This window comes from Ornithodoros turicata, chromosome 8, assembly GCF_037126465.1.
Source record: "Ornithodoros turicata isolate Travis chromosome 8, ASM3712646v1, whole genome shotgun sequence".
In the NCBI taxonomy this organism is placed as follows: Eukaryota; Metazoa; Arthropoda; class Arachnida; order Ixodida; family Argasidae; genus Ornithodoros; species Ornithodoros turicata.
The window spans coordinates 29,420,755-29,433,603 of NC_088208.1; the positions used below are offsets into that span (position 1 = coordinate 29,420,755).

The 12,849-nt window shown below is 45.5% G+C and overlaps 1 long non-coding RNA gene across 3 annotated transcripts in view; it reads left to right on the plus strand.

Moving 5' to 3' along the window:
• The window catches only part of LOC135366886 (uncharacterized), a 211,484-nt gene that overhangs the window by 139,181 nt on the left and 59,454 nt on the right, over window positions 1-12,849 (plus strand). Inside the window, exons 4-5 of one of the 3 annotated variants that reach the window (XR_010414306.1) lie at window positions 447-505; window positions 570-1,213. The exons of 1 other annotated variant lie outside the window; for it this stretch is intronic. This is a non-coding gene — a long non-coding RNA (uncharacterized LOC135366886). Of the gene's footprint in view, window positions 1-446; window positions 506-569; window positions 1,214-3,725; window positions 4,281-12,849 lie in introns of those variants that run through there. One more of the 3 variants, XR_010414307.1, reaches the window with a different exon arrangement.

Here is a 12,849-nt window from a genome sequence, read left to right on the forward strand (position 1 = left end):
GCTCCTTCCTGCTGTCCTCTCTCCATCTGTCCACATCTGTACGCCGCTCATCGCCACAGTTGCTTCGCGGCGCTAACAGGAATAAATAATAATAATAAGGCTATAATAATAAATTAATAAATAAGGAAAGGAAAGTTAAACTGGGGAGTAAGAGTTAAATTGAGGAGTTCAAAGTTATGTTGGGGAGTTAATTGGAGGCGTCAGTCGTTCATTAAATATACGCTGCCTCTTGCCTCTCAACATTTAGTGGGGATGCAGAATAATTACAACTTCTAGTCCTCTAGATTGCTGTTACTCCCTACTTGAATCATCTATCCCCGAAACTTACTCCTCAGCACTATAGAAACAGCCCCTAAACTTCATTAGTCCCGCGAGGGAGTAAGGGTTATGGCTATACGCATCTAACCTATAAAGAAAGTACAATTTCTCCTTGTTTTTCACCGCAGTGGCATGCAAGCTGGCTATACACTCCACACCAGACGATGCACACAGAGAATCATTACAAGTGGGTCGGTCTACTTCTACGCATGCCGTGTACGTTCCCTAACATTATTTTTATCCCCATACAGAGTTCGTCTATCTCGAACCGATCTGCTGTAATGTACCACGGGGCAGCGGTCGTAACGATGTGGTTTGCAGTCCGTTGGCGGTGCAGGAAAGGTCTTTTCAACGAGTCACGAACATTCGATGGAGTGCTCCCACTTCGGAGCCACTTAGGTTTATCACGTCATCCGGTCACAGCTGCCATTGTGCGTACGGGGACCGAAAATCGATCGGGGTTAGCCAAAAATACTCCCACCCTGTCAAATCTATACCGGCTCATCACCGTCAAGGTTGTCGCCAGTGCTGCCTGGAGACAGACTGCAGAAATGCAAGGGGAATAATGTCCATATGGACTTCGTACTGGTGGTCTGTAGTATTTCTTCAGCTAAGAATGACGAATGGCAAGGCACAGATTCTACCTCTGCAGTAGATGAAGCGGTGCATTTTTATTTTTAGTCTCATTTAAGATCGCTAAAAGTGAACGAAATTTTTGTGCGCCGCTAGACTGTTACCACACCACAGTTGTATCTTGCCCCTTTTCTGCACACTCGTACAACTCGTATAGCTCAAAGTTTGTTACGATGCGGATATGAACGATGACTTCCTAACTCACGTGATCACGATCACGTTAGCAGGGCTACTGGTTGCTGTCATCGGAAAAACATGTGCACTCACGTAATTAAAGAACGCCAGTTGCAGTCGTCTTAGGAAACGTTCACTTGTAGTTCTCTCGTATGTTTTCCCTTTTTTAACCTTATATCCTTACTCCACATGGTGATCCACTAGAGCATCAAAGCACATTGGAAATATCATACGCAAGCATATCCAGTAAGAAATACGGCATCGATTCCCGAGTAAACTTTAAACATCGCTGATATAAACCCTGCTTTTCGAGCTGACACGATACAAGCCGTTGAGGACGTACCCCAACAACACCGAATGCCATCTGGATGTACGAATAACGTCCTAACGGATTCATATACGACCGATGGATATCTGAGGGATATCCTCTGGATGTACGAATTCCTTTGGGCATTACTCGCACATCCAGAGGATATTCGGTGTTGTTGGGGTATGCTCTTGACATACTATTGGGACGTCACCTGGTATTTGACCATTAATATAGATGCTTCCACTCTGCAGCACGACCTCTTATGTTGCGAAGCACGCCAAAGCAAACATCCGTTCTTAAAGTGCCGCCCTCGCGGGCACTCGCATCATGCTCGTCAGTTGCTCATCCAATGCTCTCTGCACATCAAATACACTATATGTCCTTTATCCCCATTGTCAGTTGTGTGTGGGACGCTGACAGCTATTTCCGGCAACAGCACTCGCAGAAAGCCACGCATACATTGGAATCCTCAACGCCAGCATTTTCTCCAAGATGTGTCGGTGGAGACGTCGGCGTGCTATCTGCTTTGTATTCACCACCAACGCGGACACGTTCGCTCAAGAACACGTCCAATCCTCGCATTAGCGGCGACGTGGTGACGGTCCGTAATGCGGTAACGTTGTAGGAACCAAGACATTCAACAGTGTTTTATGACTGAATCGACTTGTTTAATTCGCGTCTTTACGATCGTTTATTGCGCTGACACATACCCTGTGCTCACACGACCGACATTCCTCAATGATGTTTAGCATTCGGGTCCGCCGCACTCATGCAAAAACTATGAGTATGAAAGAGCAATGTCCTTCTAAGGAGGAGCTGCAGGAGGAGAAACCTTGTAGGGGGGTCGTTGTCCTTTAAGACTAGCCGCTATTAGTGATCGTATACTGATCCGGGGGTTGTTTCTTATTACACTCCAGCCATTGCCTCGGACGTTATGATCGCCGAAATTACTTTTACCGAAATGTCATCTCGGGCATAAAGGTCCGGCGTTGCGCGTTCGACCTTCCCTATCTTTTTTACCGTTCCCTCTTCTATTGTACAATTACATTTTTGCAGTGCCTCAACGGAAATGTTTAGATCGGTATCATCGATTTTATGGCGTCGTCGCTGTTGGCTGTGCCATCGAGTCCAGCGCAGAGAGCTTGCAGAGGATTCCCGAACAGGAATTATCGTCCCAGAGTTTGCCGTTCCCAACTGAACTTTACTTTCAGAATGATTACTCGAGCTTCGAAATACAGCGATAACTGAATATTGCGCTTAAAACTTGGAAGAAAAAGAAAAAAACGACGAAGGACTAACAAGACACATAATACATAAAAGGTTTCGTGGAAACTCCTATTTATCTTTATGTTATTTCCTTTTCTCTTGTTGGTGTTTTATTGGTACGTCGTGTTTCTTTATTTATTTCAAGTTTTATCCTCTTGGTCTTCACTGGTATGCAGGCTTCTACCTGCCTTGCTCCAGCAACATTGGGCTATGCTTAACAGAAAAACAAACGTCCAAAGAAAACAGAAAAACAAAAAAGGGGTGACCTTTGAGATCTGCGCTGTCTGAAAAATAAAGCTAACTCTACATGCACAGGACTGCCTTCTTCGTGAACGGAGAACGGCGCGAAGAACACGTCGTCCGACGGTGCCGCTCCAAGTTGTCCTAAAGGAAATAACGAACCTCTGTATAAACAATAACAACAACAACAACAACAACAACTTTATTTTTAAGATGAGGAACGGGGAGTTTCATCACCAGGGGCGATACTCGTGCGAAAAGCTGCGTATAAAGTGGTCGGGCAAGCCACGCACCAATAATTTGCTTGCGAAGCAAAACCGAAAAAGACAGAGAGCGACAGAGAGCGTTTGAAAGCCGCCGTCTTGCAATAGAGATACGAAAAATTAAACGGAAATTTAAAAGGAGACGTAGCCCTTCGGCATCTCATCGAAATCCCTTCCTTCGAAATTCCGTCCTTTTCATAATTACGAAAGGCAGTCGGAAAGCGAATCATAAAATTAACTTTTAGTTTTCATAAATGTGACGTCATAGTCTCCCCTACTCGTCTCCCCCACTCGTCTGATAAACTGAGTTAAAACACAAACTTGGGCATGTTGGTAATAGCTAGACATACTTAAAAGCGCTAACAAACGAAGGACGCGCAACATCGACAGTGCGCCCGCATCTGAACACAGTGTTGAAAGTGCTCACGTCTGTCAGTTGTCCCTGCTTCGTTTTTTAGCGCTTTTAAGTACATCTGACACACGTTTATCTTCCAAGTTGCATTCCCGTCCTCTCAATGCAGCTGTTGGCAGCCTTCATCAAACGTGGGGCGGAGAGCGAAGACCAGGGAAACAGCGCGCAAGCGCTGATGCCAGGAAGCAAGCACCGGATTTGTTGGTGTCGTCACCTAATTGCGGAGAATCCGAAACTATGAAGTTTTGTGTTGTTTTTCCCAGGAAATTCGGTGAAAGTTTGTGTACCCAGTGGAGACCGGGTACGCAAAATATGCGCATACAAAATAAGTTCACTGTTATGTTTAGTCACTATTTTTTGTGACACTTTAACTAATGGCAACGTTAGGCCACGCGACGAGTGGTTACATGAGACAGGCGGTGCATTGGTGTCTACCTAGGTTGGACCAGACGTTTTGTATGCGAAGCACCGCCTTAGATTTCGCGGTATGGGGCAGGGCACGTGCTGCCGATAGCACTGTCATTAAACTATGAGATTCTGTGGAGAGTGTTTCTCCTAAAGGGCAGGGGAGGCTTTATCTCAACAGCATCGATTAGTCATGTGTCCTTTTGTAGAGGTGTATCCAATGTATAGGGCAACGATACGGATGCATAATTGAGGGCAAAGCTTCACGAAAAGAGTTACCCTGGATGAAACACGACCCAAGGGCAGAAACCGAACGCCATCTCTCTCTCTAGTTTCGTTACCATTATTTATAACAGTCCACGTAGTTAAGAGCATAGTTGGTCAAGCAAAAAGAAACAAGGCTTTAAAGGGCCGTCCTATAGGGAGCTGTGCGGCGTCGTTAATTAAAAAAGTTGGAAAGACATCATCTTTCTAGGTCCACGTTCAAGGTTCTGGTTTCCATCGTTGTGAGGCGATGGAGTTAGATATCCAAACGCCAAGTTAGCGTAGTGAGCAGTAATAGAAGAAATGTAGTGAGGAGAGAAAGAGAGAGAGAGAGAGACAACTGAACAGGCTGCAAATCCGTCAAGTGACAAAAGTCTGGCTGGTAGGTGATGAAAGGGACACGTAAGCTGAGAAAGGAGAGAGGAAAGGCAAACACCACACGATCTCAAAGAGGGATTGTTTTTGCGTCTTTTTGTTTTGTTTTTTTCGACCGACTCGGGTTATATGTCTCTTCTCAAGTGAGTTTATTTGAAACCCTTCCGCTTACAGTAGAGTTCTGTTTCCTATATGTGAAAAAAAAAAAAGCATTTGGGTTTTGCTGGTTATAGTGTTTTTTGTGCTTTCCGTCAGCTCGATTGTTTACCCGTGCAACAAAGTAGGGGAGTATTTCACCTAGCGTGTCAAAAGCTGTACAATAAAGGGGCCATTTTAACCGATGTGCTCTGCGCCGTAACGAGGGTTGCTCCTGTTACATTTTCGTTAAACCCGTTATCGGACAGCAGGCAACAGGAAAGCGTCAAAGCCATAATTTGAATTGCCGCATTCTTTTCGTAGGACGCAGAAACTTAGCTAGCGCGTTAACTGCGCAACGTACTGTTTAAATGTATAACTGAACAAAGTAAGTAACTTAAATACTAGGAACAGACAAAGAACGCGACTACCGCTTGCAACGCGAGAGTGGGGCGTTGTGTAACGGACGGGATGGGACATTCTCGACGAAGACACTCCCGGTGAATAAACACAGTAGAAACGTCTGTAGATAGATATAAATAAAGTGTCACGAGTCAGGCATGCGACATCTACGTATTGTGACCGACAAACTATCTTCCTTTTTCAGTTTTTTGCCCATGGCGCCCTCTATCCCAATGGCCAACGGAAACACTTATTCCGAAGGATAACAACGCGCACATCAAGTTAGCTTCCTCATATTCACAGCAAAGAGAGTTCACACTGACAAGTTTACGACTATCTGGTTGCGGGACAAGGCTGACGCCATAATTCCCCGGCCAATCTTCCTGCGCCGTACAACCCAAGGTCATTCGTGCGACCAAATGTGCACAAGGTACAGTGTTCGCAGCCTAACTTCCTACACCTGTATAGCCCCCTACCTACAGCGTAATGTTGTATGGTTAGCACACGTTTACTGGAAGGCAAGCCAACGAAGTTTGCTGTCGTAACATAGTTGTAAACGTGAAAAACGGCACAGCGTCAGACTTTCGCGCAGAGAAGCCCAAGTACATGGAGAACACGTGGAAGCGTTTAGACGTCGGAGCAAATATCTTTCTTTCAGGTCTAAACCGTAAACGCTCGGACGTGTTGCTGCAAGTCTGCTTCTTCGCGATAGTGCGGAACACGGTTATGGGTGCCGGCGGAGAGCAGGCAACCGCCCCGCAGGTTCTTGTCGGAACTGACTCTATTTCATGCTCTGCGAACGCGTGGACGTGGAAAGTTTAACGTAGCAGCCTCGAAGAGAACGCGAAGGAGCGCATAATGTCGTGTGATTTATGTTCGGACGGCAGGATGGTGAACGGGTTGAGAAGACCTACGATGCAGGAAAGGAAATACGAGAACTTGCGAGATCGTGCTACTCTGGAACCTTTCAGTCAAGTGCAGTCAACAGAAGTTATAAAAAGATAGAAGCCCCGAACCTGCAGTTAAATGCAGTCCACTGCATGAAAGCTTGCACGCTAATAAACAGAAGTTTAAGTGAATTTATCTTTTTATCACTTAAATTAAAGAAATCTGGAAAAGGTGCTGACGCTAGGATTCAAACCTTTGACCTGGGCCTTCCTGGACCTTCTGATTTCCGATTAGATAGGCTACCGCTACACCACGACAGCAGGACTTTCTGCTTAGTTAGAGTGCCTCAAGTACGAGGGGTACGGACAACCAATTATGCTCTCCCCATTCTCACTCCACTCACTCCACTAACTCCACTAACTCTACTCACTCTACTCACTCTACTCACTCTACTCACCCTACTCACCCTACTCACTCTACTCACTCCACTCACTCCACTCACTCACTCTACTCACTCTACTCACTCTACTCACTCTACTCACTCCACTCACTCCACTCACTCCACTCACTCCACTCGCTCTACTCGCTCTACTCGCTCTACTCGCTCCACTCGCTCCACTCGCTCTACTCGCTCCACTCACTCCACTCACATTACTCGCTCTACTCGCTCCACTCACTCCACCCACATTACTCGCTCTACTCGCTCTACTCACTCTACTCACTCCACTCACTCCACTCACTCCACTCACTCCACTCACTCTACTCACTCTACTCACTCTACTCACCCTACTCACTCTACTCACTCCACTCACATTACTCGCTCTACTCGCTCTACTCGCTCTACTCGCTCTACTCGCTCCACTCACTCCACTCACATTACTCGCTCTACTCGCTCTACTCGCTCTACTCACTCTACTCACTCTACTCACTCCACTCACTCTACTCACTCCACTCACTCTACTCACTCTACTCACTCTACTCACTCTACTCACTCCACTCGCTCCACTCGCTCTACTCGCTCCACTCACTCCACTCACATTACTCGCTCTACTCACTCCACCCACATTACTCGCTCTACTCGCTCTACTCGCTCTACTCACTCCACTCACTCCACTCACTCCACTCACTCCACTCACTCTACTCACTCTACTCACTCTACTCACTCTACTCACCCTACTCACCCTACTCACTCTACTCACTCCACTCACATTACTCGCTCTACTCGCTCTACTCGCTCTACTCGCTCCACTCACTCCACTCACATTACTCGCTCTACTCGCTCTACTCGCTCTACTCACTCTACTCACTCCACTCACTCCACTCACTCCACTCACTCCACTCACTCTACTCACTCTACTCACTCTACTCACTCCACTCACTCCACTCACTCCACTCACTCCACTCACTCACTCACTCACTCTACTCACTCCACTCGCTCCACTCGCTCTACTCGCTCCACTCACTCCACTCACTCTACTCACTCCACTCACTCCACTCACCCACTCACTCAAAAACTTACTCACTCAGACATGAGGAGCAGGGCGACGTTTGATTTAATTGGTTCTGTGCGTTGGAGGCCTACATGTTTGTGTTGTCCATGTTTGTAGCCCCCCTTGGCTAATTTCCCGTTGTATACGTATTGTCACTTATGACCATGCTACATGTGATGAGATGTGCCGGCATCAGCCCCATCTCATCGTCTCTTTATATATAGAGGGTGTCCCAGCTAAATGCGAACATATCCTTTAAAAATATATATATCACTTTTACCGAGATGAAATCAATTGCAATATAGCATATGCTGCTACGAAGATGCGCAATGATCGAAATAGAGAAAAAAATTGTGTTCTTTCACGAATTTTTTTTGCAGACGATCTATCGAACGGATTTTTGTTCCGAAAACGGCTCCGGTATGAGGTAACCGAAGGGACCAAACGTTCTCATTGGGACAACTTCGTAGATTTTGTAATTAAAAAGTTAATTATTGAAAGTTAATTAAGACATTGCCTAAGGAGTGTGCTAATGCCCACCAAAGGAGTGCCTTTCAGCATATGCCATATTGAAATTGATTTCAACTCGGAAAAAGTGATATATATGTCGTGACGACGATGCCGACGCAACGCGGCCAGCCTCATCAACATCGCTACCGCGCGTGCAAAACGTTCGGTAATTAGTTCGGTAGTGGGCGCACAGCCCACAACAGCCGGTCGCGCTGATCGCAAAATAAAACCGCTCTCCTCTTACGTCGGCTAGGCCTCATTCTTCTCCCTCATATATATATTTTAAAAAATATGTTCGCATTTAGCTGGGACACCCTGTATGTGTGTGTGACGAGAGTAGTAGTCTGCTTCGGAGAACGCATTTATCCTTCCTTTTTTTTTATTTGCATTAAACATATCCCCCTTCCTTTCTTTTGCTTCTGTGTTTAGTTTACGTGCCCTTGCAAAAAGTTTCTGAACCCTCGTCGAGGCCAGAGGCACATTACAAACACACACACAAAAGAAGAAACTGCAAGAGAAAATAAAACACCACTGCTCCCTGTAAAGGGTACTCTCCCACATTAAACGTGTGTATGAGGCGAAACCAACTTTACATTTTATTTCTGTTCGTTGATTCGCGTCAACATTTTTCGTGCCTTCCTGTAGATCATGGCAGCTCTTTCGCTGTATACTTTATGCTACTCTTTATATGTAATATACCCTATCCTCGAAAGAAGCGCAAGTGGCTGCATTGTCAAGTGTTCTATGTTCTCTTTCATGACTTTTTGTAGCTTCCACCATTGGTTCACTTTGGCACACTTTGCATCAAAGCCATTGTGTCCAAATATTGTTATAATTATAAGATAAATTATTCATGCAACGGCCTGTGAGAAGAATACTGCCATTGTCTTCGTTGTTTGCCTCAGTCGTGGTGCCTAGAAACCAACCTGGACGTTCGTCAGAAGCGTTGTGCTTTCCCTGTGCACTATAAATGTTCACGGCATTGTCAAGATGTCAGATTTTTTGCTCTGTCTCCCCTCATCAAAGCGCGTGATTACAAACATTATCCATATACATGTCCTTTTGTGGAACCCACTTCTTTAAGATTTTTGAATCTCAGCGGTGTAATATCGTGGCGACTTAGACTGCGCCCAGATCCCTTTCTATTGCTTCAAGTATTAGTGCCGAGCGAAAGGATGCTCTTCCACCTTATCCACCAACAAATTATGTCCTTTTGCGCTCCGCCGCGACCAGCCGCGACAAAAATATGTAAACCGAAACCAATTAATTACTGCAACAAATGACCAGCTTCGGTGGCAGATTTTTCTCTAAAAGGTGTCCAAGTGGGGTAGTACCCATTTTAATACCGACGGCGCCCTTGCTTTAGAAGTTACGTTTTTTCACGAAACTCATTTTGAATTTTTATTTAAATAATGAGCACCTCCTACTCATTCACACGGTGCGCATCTTGTAGGTGGTATCAGATAGATACTTGAAAAAAAAAAAAGAAATTACTTCGATTCGTGCACCCGTTCGGGAATTATTTAGCCCGGGGATTTAACTGAGACACCCTGCATACTTCGAACATTGTAGTAAGTCAAGTGCAGCCAAGACAATCCGCAGAGTCCAACGCTATTGGTGTTGTGCCTTTCTTTGTGTTTGTGGGTTTTGCAAGCTGCAGGTCTCGAGCTTTATCGCATACCACGAGAGCGGAACGCATGTGGCCCTCTGTGTACGCCCGCTAAACTCGAGAAACAGCGTACGCACGCTGAGCGTAAAAGTTGCGCTGCGTTCGACGTATGCGCAGTGTCAACAACGCTATTTTCTTGCGTACGAAACGCCTATGCGTATGCTTGCGGTCGCAATGCTAAAACTTCCTATTGTTGCTTCAAAGTCGCGCTTTCGCTTCCAAGAGCCCCGTTGTATACGCATGTATACAGCATCTGGGAACCCCTTCTATTCATTAATCACGGCAGCAATATAGCGGAACGATAATTTAATGCTCGCTTTCTAAGCCGTGACGCACTACCAAGGCAAACGCTCGCTTTTCACGAGCTTGCCAGGAAGCCAGAATATAGTGTGGCAGACTAACGTTAACGAGAATGGAAGGTTGCTTCACTCGGGCCTTCGCTGCGAGAGACAACCCCTGCTGCTGCCACAAGCAAAAGCAGTTACTGCGTCTATGCATATGTGCTTGCGTTTCGATGTTTCACGTTTTCTTACTTTCGGAGTTACGATTTGCGAGAGTACAGAAAGTAAACAATGAGGATAACATTAACGCGCGTGCGCGTTGCGGTAGGTGCGCAATATTCGTAACTGTACCCAGGGAGACAGCTAGGGAATAGAAAGCAGCACCCGAGACAGCATGCCGCCAACCAGCAGGCAGTCCACTCCTAAAGTGCTTGATGATACAGAGAGAGAGAGAGGAGGTAAAATGCAATAAGAAAATGACGTCACGCATCCAGGCAGGGCATAAGCATTGAGTAACGACCCACAAAATGTCAGTGGTGCATTCATTTGCGTACTGAATACAGCATTCCGCTAGGGGACGCCAACGCCGACAGCCGTGTCCGTCCGTCCGTCCATAACAGTTGTACAGAGAGAAGAAAGAAAGAAAAGGTTATAATGGTGCTGAAAAGAGAGCGGGCACCCGAAGATCAGGATTGAAAGATGACCCTATAAAGTTGCCCCCATTTAAACCTGTTTCGCAGAATAGTCAAAGTTGTAGCGATTTGCCTTTTATTATAGTAACTATTGTATTTTTTTCACAGCGCGATTCACCTGACATCATGACCTATAAATAGCGCACGTGGTCGTACGAATTGGAATTAAATCGCGTTTACGAACACTCTGAATTCCAGCTTATGTCCGGCGCTCAGCTCTCGTACGTGCTTTTTGCTCTCTCAGCCACTTCGCAAAGCCAAACGGAAAAAAAAAAATTAAAAGAAATGGCTTTCCATTTACAACCTCCAGCAAAAACAGTACGTGAAATACTGTAACCGAAATCATATTTCGCTTCGCATCACGAGGATGCCCAAGGTGAACACAAAATGACATCCCGACAGTGTTACGCCAATGTAGGACATAGTCGACTACGAAGCATGAAAAAAAAAGAGCGGATTGGAATCTATTTTGGCATCCGATATTACGTAGTGGAAGCAGTGCTTCATTTAAAAAGAACTGGTTTGGCGGCATATGGAGCTTGGAAAGATCAAAGCCAAACTCCATAAGGACATTCTAAAGGGAAATTGCGCGTGTACGTGGAGTGCATGCTGGCGCTGTTGCAATGCAACGACGGCTAAATATTTGAAGTTCTCGCTTTCACCCAAGGCGTTACCTCATTTCCGCCTTGCGCGAGGAGCTTTTCACTTTTCCTTTGGTACGTTCCCACCGCCCATCTACGTTTCTACATAAGGTAAGTTGGAATCGATGGGTTGAATGCAGGAAAAACGTTCCACGTGCAGGAGTTTCAAATATCTACTGAAACGGAAGCACGCCAATGCTTTTTTTTTTTTGTCGTACTCGTACTTGGAAAATGGAACTTGGAAAATATTTGGTTTCTCTCTGACTTTAACAATGCCCATTAGCGCATGCCCTGGAAAAGCTCTTTCATAGTGAAAGGCAGTAGTCCTGCATTCCTCTTTTAATTTAATGGGAGGTATGGAAGGTTAGCCAAACGGCATACGTGTATGTGTAGGCTGAAGGAATTATTCCACCAACATCATGATATGCGACAATGGCTTTCAGGCTTTCACGAATCTTAAGCTTCCTAATCAAAGATGTCAGCCGTATGAGGTTTTTAGAGTGTTGAGCATGCATTACCTGCAGTAGGAGACAAAACAGTACCTAATCTAGTTACTATCATGCACTGGTACCAGTGTTGTACCCGTTACCGAAATATGGTATGGCGATGCCGATACTCCTTACTTGAGTAAAAAGTGTGGAAATAGCGATATCGATACTTCTTTTTTAAAGTAACGGAGTACCGCTACCGTTACTAAAAAAGTAACGCGATACTTCGGGCGATACTTTTGTTTGAAATACGGAGGTGACGCAACATAGAAATATTGCTTACGTGAAGAGTTTTGCAGTGAAAAGACAGCATATTTCATATGTAGCCCGGAAACATCATGCTTGACTTTTATCAATAGCTGGTTCTTGAAATCGTCTTCTGCCATCCTTGCAAGCCGTGGTCTCTCCGGCAACTGGCAGAGGCCAGTGTGACAATTACGTTAGTGTCGGCACTCACATACCATGGTGTCCAATGACCAAGGAATCCTATCCCAAGTTAACAATGCCACAGTATATGTGAGCGTCACTCAGTGCGACACGGCAGATTAGTAGTGGAATCTAGAGCGCACTATCAAAGTCTTGACCTCTGTTCGTTGACCTCAACTCTTTTTTTTGAACACAGGGTGGCTATTTCCTTCAGTTTTAAAGAAGAACGGTGAACACGTGTTTGGTATAATTCCATAATTCCGGTTACGGAGCACGTTGGCGTGTCCACAAGCTTCTCGTCGAGGGCTAGGCGGACCATTGACAATGAATAAGAGTGAGAAATATGGTCGGTAAAGAAAGGGTGGGGTACTAAAAAGTATCGGTATCGGTAACGGTACAAAGATCGCGTTACCATAAATTTGTAACGGAAATACCTTTTCGATACCGACTTAAGAAAGTATCGCGATACGCACTCCGGTACCGAAAAAGTATCGATTAGTAACGGCGTTAGTTGTAACGGCGATACGTACAACACTGACTGGCACTAGGGTGTTCTCAGGCAGCGTC